Consider the following 21,438-nt stretch of genomic DNA (forward strand, 5'->3'; position numbering starts at 1 on the left):
TCATCCTGTTAATTATGGCATCTCCTCCTAGTCCTCCAGCAAGACTGAATGAAGGGCCTGGCTCTGCTTTGGGGCAGAATTAGTCCAAGCCAGCTCCATCTCATGTTGGTCTCTGCTTCTCTGCTGTGGCTTTTCTTTTCAGTCTGTCACAGGAATATCTGGTCCTGAAATACATACACTGCATTTTCTCTTTCTTCCCTCCTTCATCTCACACTCTTTGGGCATATTGTTAGGAGAGTCTATTCCTTGGAAAGGGACATCATGCCTGGAAAAGTGGAGGTTCTGAAAGAGAGAGGAAGACCCTTAATGAGATGGATTGACATAGTGACCACAATGGGCTCATGTGTGTCAGAGACGATGAGGATGGCACAGGATAGGACAGGGCGACGATCTGTTCAGAAGGTTGTTATGCGTCACTGTGGAAAGAAGGACAAGAAGGGTCAGCTAGAAAAACAGAGGAAGAAGCCAAAGAAGGTGGATTCAGGCACTCTTACGTGTCCGCTTAACAGCATCAATAGTGGAGGAGAGAGGAGAGATGAGAGGACGGGTAGCTGAAAGGGGTTTAACCTTTATTAGAGACCTGCTATATGCTCAAACCAGACCTATTTATTGTTGTTGCTGTTATGTGCCGTCAAGTCTCTTGTGACTAATAGCAACCCCACGCACAATAGCCCTGAACCCTGCCCTACCCTGAGACAATCTCACTGTCTCTGAGACATCTGATATTCTCCAGTCACTATGTCAATCCATCTCATCAAGGGTCTTCCTCTTCTGCACCATCCCTCCACCTTTCCAAGCATGATGTCCTTCTCCAAGGACCAGTGCCCAAGGCATGACACATTTATTACTGTTTAATAGATTATTTACTATATACACAGTCCCATGTTATAAATATTATCATCCTTATTTAGAGGAGGGGAAAGAAATAGTGGGCTATGAAAGAAACACTGGTGTGTGTAGATCGGTTTTGATGGCCACTTGCACCTTTGAGGACTGCTCTCTGAGTGCTGTCATCTAATATCTGCAGTCTTTGAGTCTTGGCGCATCAGGGCACCATCATTTCATTCCAGCATTTTCAGATTGATTCCCGATGTAATAAAATTAGCCCACCAGGCTTGGGAATGAATCCTCTCTGGAAGGAAAAAAGTGGATTATTCAGAATGACATTGTTTTCTTTTTTTAAGGAAATGTTTGCCTTTCAATGAGCAATTCCACTGGGAGATGCTGATCTTCACTGAAAGGAACAAGAGAAAAGTCGGCTTTAATCACGGCTCAACACATCCAGAAATGATTTATGGTCTCCACCAGGGGGACTATTCTCCAGGGAAGCCATTCCCGCACACTGTTCCTTTTTAAACTCTTCATTAATTAATGTCAGCCCCTCCTTCCTCGCCTCCCTGCCTCCCCTGGGTGTCATTAGGTCTGCTCAACTGATTTTCAGCCATCATCATCCCCACTTCTTTTCCCTACTCCCTAGATGTTCCTGTTGTTCTGCTTTCTCTCCTGGATTCTGTTAATTGGCTTCAGCTTTAATCTTCTTCCATAGAAATGGGGAAGTGTGGATGTCCGGGATGCTTTTTCTCAGTGTAGTTGTTGTTCCACTCTTCCTGAACATATGTGAGCAACGCGTCCCTTAGTGGTATAAAACCGTTCCATGTGAAGGCTGGCAGCTCAAACCCACCCTCTGATGCTATAGACAAAAGGCCTGGTGGGCTATTTCCATAAAAGTTGAAGCTAGGAATACTGTATGAAGTAGCTGTGCTCTGTAACACACGGAGCCCTGTGAGTTACTGCCCTGAGTGACAGTAAACCTCATGACACCACTTCAATTTGTCGTTCCCAATAATAGTAAATAATATGATTGAGGCATAACGGCCAGTTCCAGTCTGTCTTAGCTGGTTAAGGCCCAAGATGTCAATCTCTACTTTCTCCACTTCATTTTTGACGACTTCTAATTGTCCTAGATTCCGATCTTCCACATTCTACATTAATATTTTTAGTGAATCTTTGCAGCTGTTTCTCCTCATTTCGAGTCTTGCCACATCAGCAAACTGAGGTATTTCATCAGGTGACACTTTCTCTCTGTCGTTATGGTAGACTCTCCTTTGAGGAAGCAGTTCTTCTCCAGTCACTTTTGAAATGACAATGTTTCAATGTTATTCATAGAATTTTTAGCTGAAAAGAGATGAAGACCTTTCCTCAGAACTTACAGACAAAAATAAGCTTTCTTCCTCTGGAGAATTCATCTAGCTTCTTAAAGACTATAGCTTGTTTTTTGGGTTTTTTTTTTACATTTTCACAGAAAGAAAACAAAAATCTTCACAAATGGGCCAATGGACAAAACGATGATAGTTGGAGAAAAGATTGAAGTTATTCAGAATTGAATTTTACTTTGATCCACAGTCAACAGCCTTGGAAGTATCATCAAGAAATCAAATGATGCATTGCATCGGGCGAACCTGTGGTTAACGACCTCTTTGAAGTATGATACAGCAAGGATGTCAACTGAAAGAGTAACAGAAACTAGTCTTTTTGCAAACATTCACTAATATTACAAGAAAAAAAATATCTTTTAAAAAAGGACTAAGATGTGTCTGACCCATGATACGGTATTTTCAGTTGCTTTGTATATATGTGAAAGTTAGACAATGAATAAGAAAGGTGAAGAAGCAAAGCCTCTAAAATTGTGGTATTAGTGATGAATACTGAACATACCGTGGACTGCCAAAAGAACAGACCTGTCTTGGAGGAACTATAGCCAAGGTGCTCGTTATGAAGGCAAGTTTGTTGAAGCTTTGCCTGGCACACTTTGGGCATGTTGGCAGGAGACTCCAGTCCTTGGAAAAAGATACTATGCTTGGAAAAGTGGAGGGTCTGTTAGAAAGAGGAAGGCCCCCACTGAGACGGATCCACGGATGACTGCAGTAACGGACTGAGGCACAATCCATGACTGGGCAAGGCTTCGTTCTATTGTACGTTGGGTTGCTAAGAGCTGTCACAACTGCACCTAAACCCAAACCAAATCAAAGCCTCCTCAATTCTGAGACAATAAATGTATTTAATAAAGCCACTGACTTGTGGTATTTCTGTTAAAGCAGCACTGCTTAACTTAGATACCATCCCTTAATAGTCGTGAAGCTGGGCTCTATGGAGAGGAATGTGGCTTCAAGATCAGAGGAGACTCATCAACAACCTGCATCATGCAGATGACACAACCTTGCTTGTTGAAAGTGAAGACGACTTGAAATGCTTGCCTTCAGTTTGGGTTAAATCACAACCTCAAGAAAAGAAAAGTCTTTCACCATTGGGTCCATAGGCAATATCATAACAGTTGGAGGAAAGATAGAAGTTGTCAATGATTTCATCTTACTTGGATCAACAATCATCACCCTTGGTACCAGCAGTCAGAAGATCAGGAGACATACTGCATTGGGAAAGCCCACTGTCAAGAACCTTTCTAAAATACTGAAGAACAATGATGTCAGTTTAAAGACTAAGGTGCACCAAATCCAGGCCATGGTCTTTTCATCGCTTGCAACACATCTGAAAGGATAATGAATAAGGATGACAGAAGAAGAATTGACACCTTTGAGTTGTGGTGTTGGAGAAGAGCATTGAATAGCCCATGGGCCACCAAAAGAATAACCAGTTATGTGTTGGAAAACGTATAGCTAAAGTGTTCCTAGGAGGTAAAGATTGAGAGGGTTTTTTTTCTCATACTTTGGATATGTTGCTTGTTTGGATATGTTGTTGTTAGATGCTATCAAGTATGACTCATAGCGACCTTATGAACAAAAGCTATGAACCCTCTTCTATCCTGTACCGTCCTCCTACTTTCTGACACACAAAAGCCCATTGCGGCCGGCACCAGATCAATCCACCTGGCCGAGGGTCTTCCTTTCCTTCATGTTGTTCTAGGAGAGGCTATGCCTTGGAAAGGGGCATCATGCTTGGAAAGGTGGAGTCAATGAAAGAGAGGAAGACCCCAACACGATGGAGTGACACAGCGACTGCAGCAATGGGCTCTAGTGTATTAGAGATGGTAAGGACAGCACAGGGCTCAAATCTGTGGTCAATAGGGTCACTATGAGACACACTTGACACACAGCACTAACAACACTGTAAGAATTAATTTGATGTGTTCTTGGGTCCAACACGCCTTTACTTTCTCCACTCTCTCACCTTTCCTTTCCTTTTTTGACACAGTATGTGCACATGACTACATTTCCTCACGACAAATGCTGTTGTTAACTCTGTCCTGAGCCGTAATTGTAGATATGGGTTACACAGTAAGGATGCCTCCACATCTTCAATTATTAATAATGAGCGGCTGAGCAATTAACAAGTCAAGGTACATTTGCTGGGAAGTGGATGATGGTCACATTTTGATTCAGCGATCAAAGCAGTAATTTCTAAATTCCATCTGATCATCCATAAATGGAAAATGTGATTCTCCCAGCGGGATGCCACCACGATCTATCTCCGCACTCAGTGATGCTTAGGGAGTTAGTCTGAGCTCCCAGAACTCGCAGACAGTGTCTTACTGACTAACACTCGCTCACATTCCACACAGTGCGAGGAGCATTCTGCAGTGGGAAGTTTGGTAAGGGTTGATACAGTACGACACTGGTATGAGGAATTGGCAAGGGTTTGGTAGCCTCTTACTGGGGAGACAGCATGCACTGTTACATCAGATACCTGTGTGTGAAACTGAAAGGAAAAAAAAAGAAGAAAACAAAACAAAATGGAATGAAACTATTCTTTTCCTATCTATCTATGACGAGTCAATGAACTTACAATGTTTATAACCACTGTCATCAAGTCAGCCTGACTCAGAGCGACCCTCCACAGGGTTCCTGCAGCTAGAAGTCTTTATGGGAGGAAACTACCCAATTTTCTTCTGTGGAGCAGTGTGTACGACCTGTTGGCATTTTGGTTAGTAACCCAACATTTAACATCATTGCCACCAGAGATCCCTGTTCTGGGTTTATTCGGGGTCAGTCCATTCACTGAAGTTTGATGGAAATTTAGGGGAGAAGAGACTCATTAGTATCTTCTCTAGAAAGCTGTCTGACCATGCTAATTCCAGACATGGGAGAAATAATAACAAATCCAATTATCAGAAGCCACCTTTCTCTTTGTCCCAGCAAACAAGAAGAGGGGATTTGAACCCAGAGGAGACTACTTCATGAAGCCCTAGAAAGAACAAAGCTGTGCTTCGTGCCTGCATTGCAGGGACAAGTAAATAATTGCACTAGAAGTTTGCCGCACTATCCCATTCAGGAGGACTGTTAGTTGCTTTAAGCTTGGTTTCAAGAAAGAGAGTGCAAATAAAAAGCAAGAGACACACAAAGAAACAGACTCAGAAAAGGAAACAAAAACTGTGCAGAGGTATGAAGACAAAATAAAAAAGAGAAATAATAGTGCTGCTGTTGGATCAACTCTGAGTGTGAGCTTACAGAAAGAAAGGAGAAGAGCTGTCCCACAGGGTTTCAGAGGCTGTAGCCTTTACAGAAGGGGATTACAGGGTGTTTCTCTCAAAGAGCTATTGAGTTTGAACTACTGATCTTCAGTTAGCAACCTGCACTTCACCCTATACCCCCAGGGTCCCGTGGAGAAACAGAGGAACATTGCAATACTGTTTCCCTTTCTTTTCTTTATTGTTATTATTAATTTTAATGAAAATTTACAGAGACTTTGGATTTCCATTCATTCATTGTTACACTTTTCTCTCTGATCACCCCTCCCCCGTCTACACTCTTCTCTTTGAAAAGTAAAAGAGAAATTCTTTCATTCTTATACAATCCCTCCCCCCAAGTCCACTCCACTATTCAGCCTTCGTTCTGGACTCCTGTAATGACAAAAATACCTAATTACATATATCTTTTAAAGAGTTTTCTTCCTCAACTGTTTCAATGCAGTATGCATAATTTATCCCCTCTTTCTCAGACTCCCCCTCAACCCCGATGTCAGTCCCGTTTTATAACAGCGGTACTGTGCAGTATTTGTCCTTTTGTTTCCCTTCCTTAAACACAGGGCTGTGACCGCTTGGAACCAACCCAGTGGCACCTAAAACAGGCAGTAATAGTTGTTCAAACTAAAGTTCAGAGCAGACACTCAGACCATAGAGGCATTCTTGCTCAGAGGCTAAGTGTTTCACAAACATGCAGGAAAATCAGTGTGCTCTGGGCAATTGTGTGTCAGCAGCACCTCGAGCTCGCCTGCTAAGAAAGGGCAAACAGGTCAAAATTTGAGTAAAGAAGACAGGCAGTGTGAAAAATTCTTCCTAGTCAAATTTCTCCGGACTTGGCAAATGCAGGAAACTGTAATATAATAATGTGTGTTCAGTGGTAAGTTAGAACCCGAGAGATATGAATGATTAGCTAGTAACTGAAAGATTGACACTATGAGCCCATCAACCCATGAACCTTGGAAGAAAGGCCTGGCAATCTGCTTCCAAAGACTGAAGTAGTTCTGCACAGGTGGGGCTACCATGCCTGGAATGGATGTAATAGCAGTAAACATCCGTGTTCTTGCTATGGCTCTTGCCAACGCCGTGTGTTTCTGACTGATCTGTACTCCATGAGGTTCCCTTATATTCGTCCTGCACTCCCATTTTATTGTGATTTGAGGGACAGTTTATATTGCGAATTGGTTTTCCGTTTAACAGTTCATCCACATTGTTGTTATGTGCCATCGAGTCGTTTGCAACTCATAGCGACCCTATGTACAAGAAGCCTAAACGCCGTCCTATCCTGTGCCAACCTCGCCATCTCAAACACACTCATTCCCATCACTCCACTCACAGAATCAATCCATCTCATTGAGGGTCTTCCTCTCCTGCACCGTCCCTCCACTCTCCCAAACATGATGTCCCTCTCCAAGGACCAGTCCCTCCTTGCAACATGCCCAAAGTATGTCAGATGAAGCTTCAGAATCCTTGACTCCAAGGAGCAGCCTAGCTTCACCCTCTCCAGGATAAACCTGTTTATTCTCCTAGCAGTCCAGGGTATATTCAACACTCTTCTCTAGCACCACAGCTCAAAAGCATCAATTCTTTTTCTATCATCCCTATTCACTGTCTAACTCTCCGATGCATAGCACATAATTGTGAAGACTATAACCCGGATCAGGCATACCTTGGTCTCCAGCCTGACATCGTTGCTCTTCAGTACTCTTGAGAGGTCCCTCACAGCTGACTGTCCCAATGCAATCTGTCTCTTGATTTCCTGAGTGCTGTTACCGAGAGTGTTGACTGTGGAAATGTGTAAACTAAAACTGTTAACTATCTCAATCTTTTCACCATCCATACTGATGTTGTCAGTTGGCCCAGTGGTGAGAATCTTTGCTTTCTTGATGTTGAGCTTCAATCCATATAGGAGGCTGCAGTTCTTTTTTTTTTTTCTCTTTTTTTTTTTAGGCTGCAGTTCTTGACCTTCTGCAGCAAGCACTTCAGGTCCTCCTCAGTTTCAGAAAGCAGGGTTGTGTCATCTGCATAATAAAGGTTGTTGATGATTCTTCCACCAATCCTGATGCCACATTCCTTCTGGTACAGTCCAACATCTCAGATGATCTGTTCTGCATACAGACTGAAAAGGTATGGAGACAAAATACATCCCTGACACACCCCCTTCATGAGTTTGAACCGTGTAGTGTTTTTTTATATTGATGGCAAATACCTATTGTAAGAGCACTCATCCCACTTCTTTCCTGTGTTTCCCATTTCCACTCATCTTTTTGTCTGAGCTTCCTTTAACCCTGGGCAATTGCTGCCCTTTTGATGTTGTAAGGTTCATTGTTTTAAGGAGTGGTCTCCTCACTGGTGTGACTGATCACTTTATAGGCTTCTCTATTGTTCTATGAAAATTGAGCCACTGAAAGTGAAGTTGGATGGTTTCAGTCAGTTCCAGACTTTAAGGATGTCAAAAAGTCATAGTCTCGGGATCTCCAGCCATCTCTATAAGTCCAAGAGGGAGCTCTGGTGGTCTAGTGGTAAGAAACTGCACTGCAGTTTAAACTAAAGGCAATGGTTCAAATTCACTAGCTGCTCCAAGGGAGAAGGATGGACAATCTCCTGTGTAATTAACTGCCTCTGAAAATCCACTGTAGTGTCAGCTTTGAGTCAATTCTGACGTAATGGCACACAACAACAACACAGGTCATAGTCTTGGGGTCCCCAGGCCTCTCTATCAGACCAGGAACCATGGAGTTTTCAGTGGCTGCAATCACTTGAAAATAGCTGGCCAGGCTTTGCTTCCAAGGCATTGCAGTGGATATTCAAACTGTTCATCTTTCAGGGACCAGCTAAGCTCGTTAACAGCATACCCCAGTAACTCTATTCACGGTGGGCGTACAATGATGCGGTTAGACAGTTGCTTTAAAACACTTATTTTAAATGAGACATTTAGATAGAAAACTCAAACTTTGTTCCACAAATGTGCTGTGAAGAATTAATTTAAGATTGTGGATGCTGGGCACATCTATCACAGCTGTAATGGAGTCCAGGGTCATCGAATTCATTTGACTTCAAAATGCATAAACTCAAATCCCGGGCAGCAGCCAGCCTGAGTTTGCACATGAAATTCTGAACGATTCATTGTCCTCCTGCCCACTGAAATGCCAAGTTTCTAGATGAAATGTGGAAATCTTGCTCCATTTGAATTTTCAGTGTTCATTCCAGCAAGGCAGATGTCTCTCGCCATCCTCATTATGGCCGTCAGCTGTTGCTTAATGGCAGTGCCTTCACCTCTGTCCCTTCTCCCAAGTCATGCTCATTCCACGGCTGTGAGCGAAGCCAGAGATGGACAGCAAACCTGTCTGCAGCACCTAAAAGGCTATTTACCAGTTCTCTCATCCCAGTCTCAGCATCTGCCTCCCTCCTCATCCATTAAGGAAACTGTACCTCTTAGAGGTGCCGGCCAGTTTTTTTTAGACGCAATCTGAGCTGGTGGAAGCTTCACAGTTTATCTGGCTGATTTCCGGCTCAGGCCCTGGTCTGCAGCCTGCAGCTGTTAATTACCTGCGCTTCTCCAGCATTTAGTCTTCTTACGGCTCATCGTCACCTGCTCAGCGTCTAAGCCCACACATTGGAGCTGAGGAGGAGCCAAGGGGGCGTCTCACAATTGCGTGGCTGTAATTATCTAAGGCACACGGTAATGACTCTGGGTCCTGCTGTTTTTGTGCAGTAATTAACGGGTGGCAAGCTTTGACTGCAACATTTTACCCAATGGTTAAACAGAGAAAACACTGGAGTCCAAATAAATTAAATATTGAGGCTCTTTGAGGGCTCCTTACCTGACTCTGCTGTTCTGAGTTTGCCAATTTTTAACACACTGTGGGGAAGAGTTAGAAATCTTTCAATATTGGTTACATCTCAACATCAAGAAAATTTAAAAAATCTTCACCACTGGCAACCTCATGATAGATGGAGAAAAAAAAATTGATTTGTCAATGGTTTTATTTTTTACTTGGATCCACAGTCAACATTCATGGAAATAAATAGTAGCTTTAAAAAATTGTTGTTGTTGTTGTTATGTGCCGTTGAGTCACTTGCGACTCATAGTGACTCTATGTACAACAAACAGCCCTAAACCCTGCTCTATCCTGTACCAATTGCACTGTCTCTGACACACCCACCCCAATTACCCCAATCACTGAATCAATCCACCTCATAGAGGGTCTTCCTTTCTTGTGTTGTCCCTCCACCCTCCCAAGCATGATGTCCTTCTCCAAGGACCGGTCTCTCCTCACAACATGTCCAAAGTATGTCAGATGAAGCGTCAGAATCCTTTTCTCCAAGGAGCAGCCTGGTTTAACCCTTTCCAGGATGAATCTGTTTGTTTCCTTAGCAGTTCATGGTACACTCAATATTATTCTCCAATACCACAGCTCAAAGGTATTAATTCTCCTTCTATCCTCCCTAGTTATTGTCCAACTCTCTGATGCATAACAAGTGATTGCAAAGACCATGGTCTGTATCAGATGCACCTTAGTCTCCAGAATGACACCATTGCTCTTCAGTACTTTGGAGAGGTCCCTAACAGCAGACTTTCCCATCACAATACATCTTTTAATTTCCTGGCTGTTGGTGCCAAGAGTGTTGATATGTCAAAGGGTGAGCTGCATTGGGGAAATCTGCTGTCAAGGACCACTCCAAAGAGCAAAGCTGTCAGTTAGAGACTAAGGTGTTCCTGGGACAAGCCTTGGTCATTTTAGTTGCTTCGTAAGCAGCTGAGAGTTGGGCAATGAATAAAGAGGACAGACGAATAATTGATGACCTTTGAATTGTGGTGTAGAAGAGTAGTGAATATCCTATTGACTGCCAAAATAACAAACAAGTCTGTCTTGGAGGAAGTGAAATGAGAATGTTCCTTAGAGGCAAGGATGGTGAAATCATCTCACATTCTTTGGGCACATTCTCAGAAGGGACCAGCGGTACATGGAAATAAGTATCATGCTGGGAAAGGTGGAGATTTAGCGAGAGGAAGATCCTCTGAGAGATGGATTGATAGTGACTTTAACAATGAACGTGAGCATGACAGAGATTCTGAGTGTGGTGCAGGACAGCACAGGGGTCAGATGTGTTGTCATAGGGTTGCTGAGTTCTAGTGGATTCAAGGGCATCTAACAATAACACAACAAGGCAGGAGAGAGATCTCAGCTCTGGGATGAAACCGGACGATGTAAGGTTCAAAGCTCAGCTCTAACTACTGAGTTAACGTGGCCTTGGAAGAAAGGACAAAACTCTGGAAATTAATAATCCTCACTATCACGAGATAGGTTGATACAGTGACTACACAACGTGTTTAAGCACCGCAAAGATTATAAGGGTGGGGAAAATCAGGCAGAGTTCAGCCGTCATACATAGGGTTGTTATGAGTCTCTGACTGTCATCAGTGAAATATCTATATCAATATCTATCTAGTGGGGCTCTCTGGTGGCATAGTCCTCAGGGCAGCGGACTGCAAGCCCAAAGGCTGAACCTCTCTGGAGGTTTGATTCCACCAGAATCTCCTCGGGGGTCAGAGGGGAAAAGGCCTCCTGTGCAGTTTACAGCCTAGAAGCCCCACGGCAGGTCATCTGTGAATCATTTCCAACTTGATGGCAATGAGGAGAGAGTGAGTGTTAGGTATGTTAATTTCACATACTTTGGGAATGTGGTCAGGAGTTGCCAGTCCTTGGAAAAGACATCATGCTAGAAAAGGTAGAGTCAGTGAAAGAGGAAGATGTTCAATGAGATGGATTAACCCAGCAACTGCAGCAATGGCCTTGAACGTGGTGGAGATCCTGATGATTGCGCAGGACAAAGCGAGGTTCCCTGACTGCTGTTCCTAGTTAACTCGGTGACATCTAAATGAACAAGTATATTTCTATACTGTATGTCACACTTGTTATATATCCTAGTACTGTCAAGTTGTTTCTAATTCATGGTGGTCCTCCATTGAGTTCTCAATGGAAGAGACTGCCAAGGGACAACCAGTGGATTTGAACTATCAACCTTTGGATTAGCAGCCCAACATCTAATGCACTATGCCGCCAGAGCTCTATGACATATTTCCTTTGTTCTGTTTTGCTTTGGTGATTAGTCTGACATCTCTGCTGGACTGTGTTTGCCTCCAAATAACACACAAGTTCCTGTTAGCAAACCTCAGAATGAATGGATCTGACTGTGCTTTGAACTTCCAACCTTTCTGTCTGTGAGAAAATAAAAGTTTTATTCTTTTTTTTTTTTCTTCTTTTTTCCCCCCTTCTTCTTCTCCCTGCCTCTTTTTTGAAACAGTCCCTCGGTAAGGACTATCCACTTAGCTTTGTATCCAAAGACGAAATTTGTAGGTGAAAGGAGTTAGGAGTTAGCCTTCGTTACAGACGGGTTCATTTCAGGGTCGAAAATATGGAATGCTTCACGAATTTGCGTGTCATCCTTGCGCAGGGGCCATGCTAATCTTCTCTGTATCGTTCCAATTTTAGTATATGTGCTGCCGAAGCGAGCACAATTTTTATTCTTTAAAATCACCCATGTTGTGGTCTTTTGTTAGGCAACCCTAGGAAATGGAGATAGAATGTGATCTTATTTTGGCTTTCCACTTGAGAGATAATATAGGGCATGTCCTCCACTCCATACCGTGACTGTAGTCAAGACTTTGTGGCTTTCATCTACTTTTAGTGTAAAGTCAACATTATCTGCTTGTTTCAATCCATCCTGATTCAATACTTCCTCTCATGTCTGCCACGATGAAGCAGTAAATGGAACACATCCCAATATCCTTAGCATACTTGACCTTCAATTAGTAATAAGCTATCACATCTGGGCTACTGAATCTCTTGCTGCTTCAGTTTGATCTTCTATGACACTAAGGTGAACAATCTTAGTATCTCTAAGGATATCCATGATTATCAGAATATTAGTAAATGATCACGATCTTTAAAGCTTATCTCACACATCATGCCTGGTGCATAACGCATGATCTGTAACACTAGTCAATCCATTTTGATGCTGCTGTTGTTTTCAGGTGCCATTTAGTCACTTCACACTCATAGCAGCCCTGTGCACAATAGATCTACATATTGTCTGGCCATATGTTGTTGTTATGTGCCATCGAGTCACCTGCAACTCATAGCAACCCTATGTACAACAGCCCTAAATCCTGCTCTGTCCTGTGCCAATTGCACTGCCTCTGACACACCCATCACTATTACCCCAGTCACTGAATCAATCCACCTCTTAGAGGGCCTTCTCCTCCTGCGCTGTCCCTCCACCCTCCCAAGCATGATGTCCCTCTCCAAGGACCTGTCCCTTCTTACAACATGTCCAAAGTATGTCAGACGGAGCCCCAGAATCCTTACCTCCAAGGAGTAGCCTGGTTTAACCCTCTCCAGGATGAATCTGTTTGTTTCCTTAGCAGTCTCCAGCACCACAGCTCAAAGACATCAATTCTCCTTCTATCCTCCCTAGTCATTGTCCAACTCTCTGATGCATAACAAGTGATTGCAAAGTGATATCTTTGCTTTTATCAATCTCAAGAGGTCTTTTACAACAGATTTGCCCAATGCCATGTATTGGTTTTTATTTGGTTTTCATTTTTGTTTTATACTGATTTAACACACATTGTGTTTCACACTAATCTTCATTTATATTGTGTTTCATACAATAATTTCCACTCATTATTTTTTTATACATTTAATCACCATTGGGCTATGCCCACCATCACCCTGTCTTTTCAGGTCCCCACAGGATCTTTCCCATTTCCTTTCCCCTCTCCCTTCACCTACAAATTATATAACTGTGGTTTCACATCTACTCATCCTCAGTCCTCTCCTCTCACCCCTTCCCCTCCCCCCTTAGTCACAACTGACCCAAAGGCACCTAAGAACAATGTGTTGTAAACATTTCAGGTGAGTCGTTAACCTAAACATTAGCAGTTTGAAACCATGCAACAGTACAGTACATTTTTCAAGGAGAAATCCTTGAAGATCTTTCCACAATTAGTAAAAAAAAAAATCCAATGGATCCTTTTTAAAATGAGTGATGGTTAGCACAGGAATCCAGAATTAAGGTTGCATAGAGAAGTAAACTTGGGGCGGGTGGGGGGAAGGGATGGGGGAATTGTATACCAACGAAGGAATTTTTTTTTCTTTTTCTTTTCAGAGAGGGGAGTAAACTGGTGGGGAGGGGTGGGCAGGGAGAAAAGCGCAACAGTGAATGAATGGAATTCCAAAATCTCTGTAAATGTTTATTAAAGTTAATAAAAAAAAGAGTATACCCCCCCAAAAATGAGTGAAGGGAAACACAATATACAGTGAGATTATCAGACATTGTGAGTATTGTAATGAGTGATTAAATTAAAATAAAACCACTATACTTTGTAAGTTTTCACTCAAGGCACAATGGAAAGGATTAGAAATATTAAAAGCAACCGACAAGCAGTTCCACCCTGTAGCTCATGCAGTTGCTGCATCAGGATGGAGTCCACAGTCCAAAGGGCTTCGGTTGGCTCCCTTTGGTCTAAGTCCTGGCATCGTTACAGAGAAAATCCATCCTCCCTGGCGTCTGGGGGCAAACCACCCAGAGCTCACAGCTCTTCTTCCCTGTGACAGCGTTGCAGGCCTCTGTGGAGCCGCACGTTAATAGGGACATTTACATTCCTGCGTCCTGCACCCCCCAGGGGCTGTTTGCTCTTCATTTTCCTTTTGGGCTTCAGGTTGTCAGCCACAGCTGTCCACCTACAGGTTCACTAAAGGAATCTGGCAGATGGAAGCTGATCCTGATGAAGCCACGTGGAGTAGCACCTTTTCTAGAGAGGTTAAGAAGGTAATTGGTTCGACCTCTGAAAGAAGATCCTGTCTCCCATCCTAAGTAGGGCCCCCGTCCTGAGCCAGGCTACCTGCTGCTGAGATGGCAGTGTGAGTGGCTGCCAAGAATCATAAATCTTTCACCAGGCTTCCTTGAAAGCTTGTCACTCGGCTGCCCTTTTGTTTGATGGATCCTCCTGGCTACGGTGCTATAAATGCTCAACTGTTCTTAATTGATTATCTGGGGCCAAGAACTCTCATTCAGGAGGTTCTCACGGTGGGGGTTTTGAGTGGGTTCGCACGTGCACTTCAAGACAGGGGGAATAATGTGTCTTCAACATTTAAAAAATAATAATAATAATTTAACTTGTTGTTGTTGTTAAGTGCCATCAACTCAAATATGACTCAAAGCGATCCTATGAATAACTGATCTGAACATTGTCCTATCCTGTGCCATCTTCACAATCTCTGACACAAGAAAGTTCGTTGCCACAGATGAAAAGGACTCATATCTGATCTTTCAGTAGGTTTTCAGAGACAATAAATTCCATGGGAGGAGACTTGTACATCTAGTTCCTGAAGAACTGCTGGTGGATTCGAACTGTCTGCGTTTGGGTTGGGCAGAGCAACTCCTTACCCACTAGGCCACCAGAGCTCCCTGTCTGAAAACTAGCCAAGGAAAATGTTAAGGATTCACACAGTAAGATCCAAGTGTATTAAGGAATAATACAGGACTGGGGAACATTTTTCTCCACTGCTCATGGAGTTGTGAGTAAGGAAGTGAGCCCATGACAACCTTGGCTAAGTCAGTTCCGACCGGGAAGCCTTGTGCCCTGCTGTTAATTTTAGCAAGCATCGGTTTCCTCATCAGTTCCATTGCACAGTTAGTGCACAATCCTGTGTGTCCACATTTGTTGGACTCAGCTAATCAATTCTAATCTTGACCACTCTCAGGTCAGCTCACTCGTACATCTGAGCTTAACTGAGAAATATTGTAGTTTAATGTAGATAACACATCTTCTACTCCCCCTCAACTACGCCCTCTTCCTAGGAGGTATTTTTACAAGCACTACTACAATGATGAAAGTCAGATGTCAAGGACCTCTCCAAAGTACTGAAGAGTAACAACGTCAGGCTGGAGACTAAGGTGCACCTGATCCGGGCCATAGCATTCACAATTACCTGCTATGCATCAGAGAGCTAGAAGTGACTAGGGATGATAGAAAGAGAATTGATGCCTTTGAACTGTGGTCCTGGAGAAGAGAGTTGAATATACTATGGACTGCTAGGAAAACAAACAGGTTAGTCCTGGAAAGGGTGAAACTGGGCTGCTCCTTGGGGGAGGATTCTGAAACTTCGTCTGACATACTTTGGGCATGTTGCAAGGAAGGACCAGTGCTTGGAGAGGGACATCATGTTTGGGAGAGTGGAAGGACAGCACAAAAGGGGAAGAACCTCGATGAGATGGATTGATTAAGTGATTGAGGTAATAGGAGTGGGGGTGGCAGAGACAGGTTGTCACAGGATAGAGCAGGGTTTAGAGTTCTTGTACATAGGGTCACTATGAGTCGCAAGTGACTTGATGACATATAACAACAACAATAACAATGAGAATGGCACAGGGAAGGCATGGTCCAGATCTATTGTTATTAGGGTCACTATCAGTTGTAATCAACTTGATAGCACATAACAATAGCAGCATGTCATTTTTTTACCTCTTGCTGTAAAACTTAGCATAGTGAGTTTACAAAAACACCTTGTGAACACTTAAATAAACTTAAATTACTCTAGTTACTTGTTTAAAGATTATTTGATTAGTTGACCAGTCTGAAAAGGTTGGTCTCCACAGCCAGCCCCTGCAATCTCCAGCAGGCTCTTTGCACATGGAATAAAGGCTAGTTGTGTGACTCATTTTAACCAGAAGGATGTAGAGGGCGTGACACCATGATAATTTTTGGCCTAAGCCTTAAGAAAGCTTGGCCATTCCACTTTTGTCCCATGGAGAACTCTGAGCTGCTATGTAGGAAATTCAGCTCTTGAGGTGGACATTTCATGGTGCTTGCTATGCGTCAGAGAGCTGGACAATGACTAAGGATGACAGGAGAAGAACCGATGCCTTTAAGTGAGGTGCTGGAGAAGAGTTCTGAACATAGCATAGACTACCAAGAAAACAAATAGGTCTGTCCTGGAGAGAGTGAAACCAAGTTTCTCCTTGGAGGCTAGGATTTTGAAGCTCTGTCTCACATACTTTGGGCACGTGGCAGGAGGGACCAATCCTTGGAGAAGGACATCATGCTCTGAAGGGTGGAGGGACAGCTCAGGAGAGGAAGACTCCGGATGAGATGGATTGTTAATTACTGGCGCAGTGGGGGTTATTGGGGGTTGGTGTGTTGGAGTTAGTGAGACTGGCTCAGGACAGGGCAGGGTTGAAAGCTGCTGTACATGGGTTTGTTATGGGTCACAGGTGACTTGATGGCACATAAACAACAACCACCACCACCATGTAGAAAGGACTTGAGATGGAAGAATGGAAAAGATTGATATATAGACTCCCTGCTGTTCCATAATTCCAGCCTTCTCTATCAAGCCACCAGATACCCAGACAAGCAGAATATTCCAGGTCAGCTCAGTTTCCAGATGACTGTAGACCCAGCCAACATCATGCAGAACCCAGGAAGCCCCCAGCTGAGTCCAATCAACCCGCAGAATTTAGTATATAATTAATTTCTCTAAAGTCACTAAGTTTTGGGCTGTTTGCAGCAATAGCTAATCAAAACAGATGGACTCACCAGCGCATCTTCCAGCTGGCCAGCCATCAGCTGGTGGGACCGCCAGGGCATCTGGGCTGTCGTCCAGCAGGCGAGCCGAGGTTTCTTCCCAAGAGGCACGGCAGGCAGGTGCAAGCCCTCCTGAGGTTTGGGAACAAACTATCTTCCTCTGGGTTCTACTGACTGCAGCAAGTCTTAGGCTAGCCTGGATCCAAGGGTAGGGAAAACGATTGGCTCTCGTTAGGATGAATGGCAAAGCCACACAGAAAAGAAAGCATGAGTATAGAAGCAATGGAGCCTTGTGTCATGTATGTAACTCACCACACAACACCAGGATTATTATGATCATGTCTCCAGATAGTGAGAGTAAGTTTGCACAGCTACTGAGAGGACTGGTGGTGTCATGGTCAAGCAGTCCATCATTAACGCAAAGGCTGGTGGTTGGAACTTATTCAATGACTCCATGAACGAAAAGACCTGATGATCTGCTCACATAGAGACTTGAGCCAGTAAATCCCTACAGGCAGCTCTGCTCTGTCACCGGAGTTGCTCTGAGCTGGACTCTACCTGTTAACATCCAACAAGAACCTGGATTCCCACCTAGAGGTACCTTCTTCAGAGTGCACATACCATCTTCTCCACCCTGCTTTCATACCTTAGTGATTTTTCATTTTACCTCTATTAACAGCCCCTGAAGGATGCCTGGTGTCACACTGGTTAAAGCACTCTGCTGCTAACCAAAGGTTTTGTGGGCTGAACCTACCAGCTGCTCCAGAGGAGGAAGACACAATCTGTTCCCATGAAGATGACCTTGGAAAGCTGACGGGCCAGCTCTCAGTCTGGGAGGGTCGCAGAGTCAGAATTGACCCAGAGGCAGCGGGTTTGGTTTTGTTGGGGGGAATCCTCCCTGAGTGAATCTTCCCTTGTTTTCCATGTAGATGGGTGACTCTCCATAATTGAAAGAGAAAAGTCTGGCTACAATGTGTCACTTCAAAGTCGGCTGCTGAGGACGCGGAATGCATTAACCTTTAAGTCAGAGCTGTCCAGGGAGCCCTCAACTCCCCCTCCGGAGCAGCTGGCTTGTCACTAAGCTACTCAGATGGCCTCCTCATCAGTGTTCTTTGTTAATTGTTAAACAAATCAAAGTTTACAGGTACTACTCAAAAGCTGTAAGGGGACTCCCGGATCTGACCCACTCTTGCTGCGTTCATTTACCTCTTTCCTACATTTTCTATTTCAATTATGATGACATCACCAAAATGTTCATAATTAATTAAACAAAAATAGGTCCAAAGTGGCCATCGGTAGAGCTGTCTCTCCACTCTTCCAACCATAATGTTTTCCCCTCGGCATTGGTCCCTTCTGACCACATTCCCAAACTATGTGAAATGGAGATTAAAAATCTTTGCCTCCAAGGAGCAACCTGGTTTCACCTTCTCTAGGATAAACCTGTTTATTCTCTTGGCAGTTCATAGTGTCATATACTCTTATCCAATTGTGCCAAGAAATCTGGAGGACAACTACCTGGCCAATTTACTGGAAGAGATCCATATTTGTTCTCATTCCAAAAATGTGTGACCCAACAGAGTGTGGAAATTATCAAGCAGTAAATATCACTGATACCACACACATGCACAGTCCTGCTGAAGATTGGAAAACTACATTGACAGAGAACTACCAGAAGTACAGGCTGGATTTAGAAGAGGCTGTAGCACCATTGACATTATCACCAACATCAAATGAATTTCGGCTGAAAGCAGAGAGTACCGGAGGAATGTCTATCTGTGTTTCATTGACTATACAAAGACATTTGAGTATGTAGATCACAACAAATTACGGTCAACCTTGAGAAGAATGGCAATCACAGAACACTTGATTGTGCTCATGCAAAACCTATATTTGGACCACGAAACAGTCCTCAGAACAGAGCAAGGAAAGACTGCATGGTTCAAAATTAATAAAGGAGTGCATCATGGATGCATTCTGTCTCCTACCTTTTCAATCTATATATGTAACAGATCCTTTGGGAGGAAGGGGCAGGCATATATAAATATCTATAGTTTGTTACATATGTTTAGGTACTCATTCATTATGATCAAGCCAGAACGACTCATAGCTGACCCTCCAGCAGGTTTCCAAGGCTGTAAGTCACATGGGAGGAGATCATCCATATATCTCCCTTGAAGTAGCTGGCGGATTTGAACTGACAGAGGTGTGTGCTTTGGGTAGCAGCTCAAGCCTCTATGGACTACATGATCAGAATTGTCTTACTTTTTCCTTAGCAGGCCGATATGTCACCTACTACACCACTAGGGCTCTCACCTCACAGCAAGCACAAGTATAACCAACATCTCATGAAAACTCCTTTTACAGAAATATAAATTGCAAACATATCATTGTCGAGGCCTCCACTCCTTCCCAGCTTTTTCTTAACTCAAGGTGGAATATAGACTTAATGTTTACAAAACATGAGTCAGTTGGGACAGGAAAGCTCGTCTGCTTAAATAAATTTACAGCAAAATTCTTTAGAAAAAGAATTTCTTTTTTAACCAGCCAGAAAAGAGAGAAAAAAAATCAAAACTTATTCTATTGTATATTGTATTGTTGTTGTTATGTGCCTTCGAGTCGCTTGCGACTCATAGCGACCCTATGTACAACAGCCCTAAACCGTGCTCTATCCTGTGCCAATCGCATTGCCTCTGACACAAGCTTTCTGTCTGGAAGCACGGTACCTGTCAGTTATGACTCTTGCTGTGGCAGCTAAAAGGTGGTCTTTCCTTTGCCTCTGTTCCTGCGTGCTTCCTAACCCACGCTGTGGCTTGGACGCAGGGTGATAAACAGACGGTGCTCACTGATGTCTGCCCAGAGAACAGCACTCCTCCTCCACTGTACTGGCAGTTGGCCAAGCAATGCCAAGCAACAAGATCATCCAAGCCAGTTGTTGCTAACGATGCAGCCGTCTGGCGTCCTCAGAGCAAAGGATGCTCATCTTTCCAGCTCCAAACGGAGTCTTGACTCAAAACTTACTTCACTAGAGCCAAAGGCAGAACTGATTACTCAATCCTCCTTTAGGCTGCCGTACTTCCACTTGCCACCGTCTTGTTCACCAGCGACGATGACCAGCCATGGCTTGGATGTGTGTATATGAATGTTAAAGAGTGAGAGATCTGGCTGTCTGCTCCTCAGATCCACAGATTGCCCTCTCTTCTCATGCAGCCTCAGCCACATCCCTGAGACACGATGGTGAAGGTCGGAGTAAACGGCTTTGGCTTCATTGGGCGACTGGTCACCAGGGCTGCTTTTAACTCTGGCAAAGTGGATGTTGTTGTCATCAACGACTCCTTCATTGACCTCAATTATATGGTCTGTATGTTCCAGTAGGATTCCAACCGTGGCAAATTCAATGGCACTGTCAAGGCTGAGAATGGGAAGCTGGTCATCAATGGGAAAGCATGTTGTGGAATCCATTGGTATCTTCACAACCTTGGAGAAGGCTGGGACTCACTTGCAGGGTGGTGCCAAATGGGTAAGCATCTCTGCTCCTTTTACCGATGCCCTCATGTTTGTGATGGGCGTGAACCATGAAAAGTATGACATCTCTCTCAAGATTATCAGCAATGCCTCCTGCACCACCAACTGCTTGGGCCTCCTGGCCAAGGTCATCCATGACAACTTTGGCATCATTGAAGGGACTCATTATCACAGTATATACCATCATTACCACCCGGAAGACTGTGGATAAGCTGTGGCGTGATGGCCATGGAGCTGCCCAGAACATCATCCTGCATCTATTGGTCCTGCCAAGGTCGTGGGCAAGGTCATCCCTAAAGTGAATGGGAAAATTACCGGCATGGCTTTCCATGTCCCCACACGCAATGTGTCCGTTGTGGACCTACCTGATCTGTCATTTGGAGAAAGCTACCAAATATGATGGCATCAAGACAGTTGTAAAGCAGGCCTCAGAAGGGCCCCTCAAGGGCATCCTGGGATACACTGAGGACCAGGTTGTCTCCTGTGACTTTAACAGTGACACCCCCTCTTTGACCTTTGGTACTGGGGCTGGCATTGCCCTGAACAACCACTTTGTCAAACTCATTTCCTGGTATGACAATGAATTTGGCTGCAGCAACCGGTTGGCCGACCTGACGGTTCACATGCCCTCCAAAGAATAAGAGCCCCTTGGACCACCAGCCCCTGCAATAGCACTAGAAGAAAGATAGACACCCTCACTGCTGGGAAGTCCTTGCCCCAACTCCATCCTTCCACACTGAGAATCTTACATCCTTGACACAATTTCCATCCAGTCCCCCTGAGAAAGGGAAGGGGCTTGGAGAGCCCATCTTATCATGTACCATCAATAAAGTACACTGCACTCAACCAC

The 21,438-nt window shown here is 44.0% G+C and overlaps 1 pseudogene; it reads left to right on the forward strand.

The window, feature by feature from the left end:
- The first annotated feature begins 20,297 nt into the window (after positions 1–20,297).
- Positions 20,298–21,229, forward strand: LOC102843712 (annotated as a pseudogene).
- The last annotated feature ends 209 nt before the right edge of the window (positions 21,230–21,438 follow it).

Source organism: Elephantulus edwardii, unplaced genomic scaffold (assembly GCF_000299155.1).
Source record: "Elephantulus edwardii isolate Elephantulus edwardi_28Jun2011 unplaced genomic scaffold, EleEdw1.0 scaffold00003, whole genome shotgun sequence".
In the NCBI taxonomy this organism is placed as follows: Eukaryota; Metazoa; Chordata; class Mammalia; order Macroscelidea; family Macroscelididae; genus Elephantulus; species Elephantulus edwardii.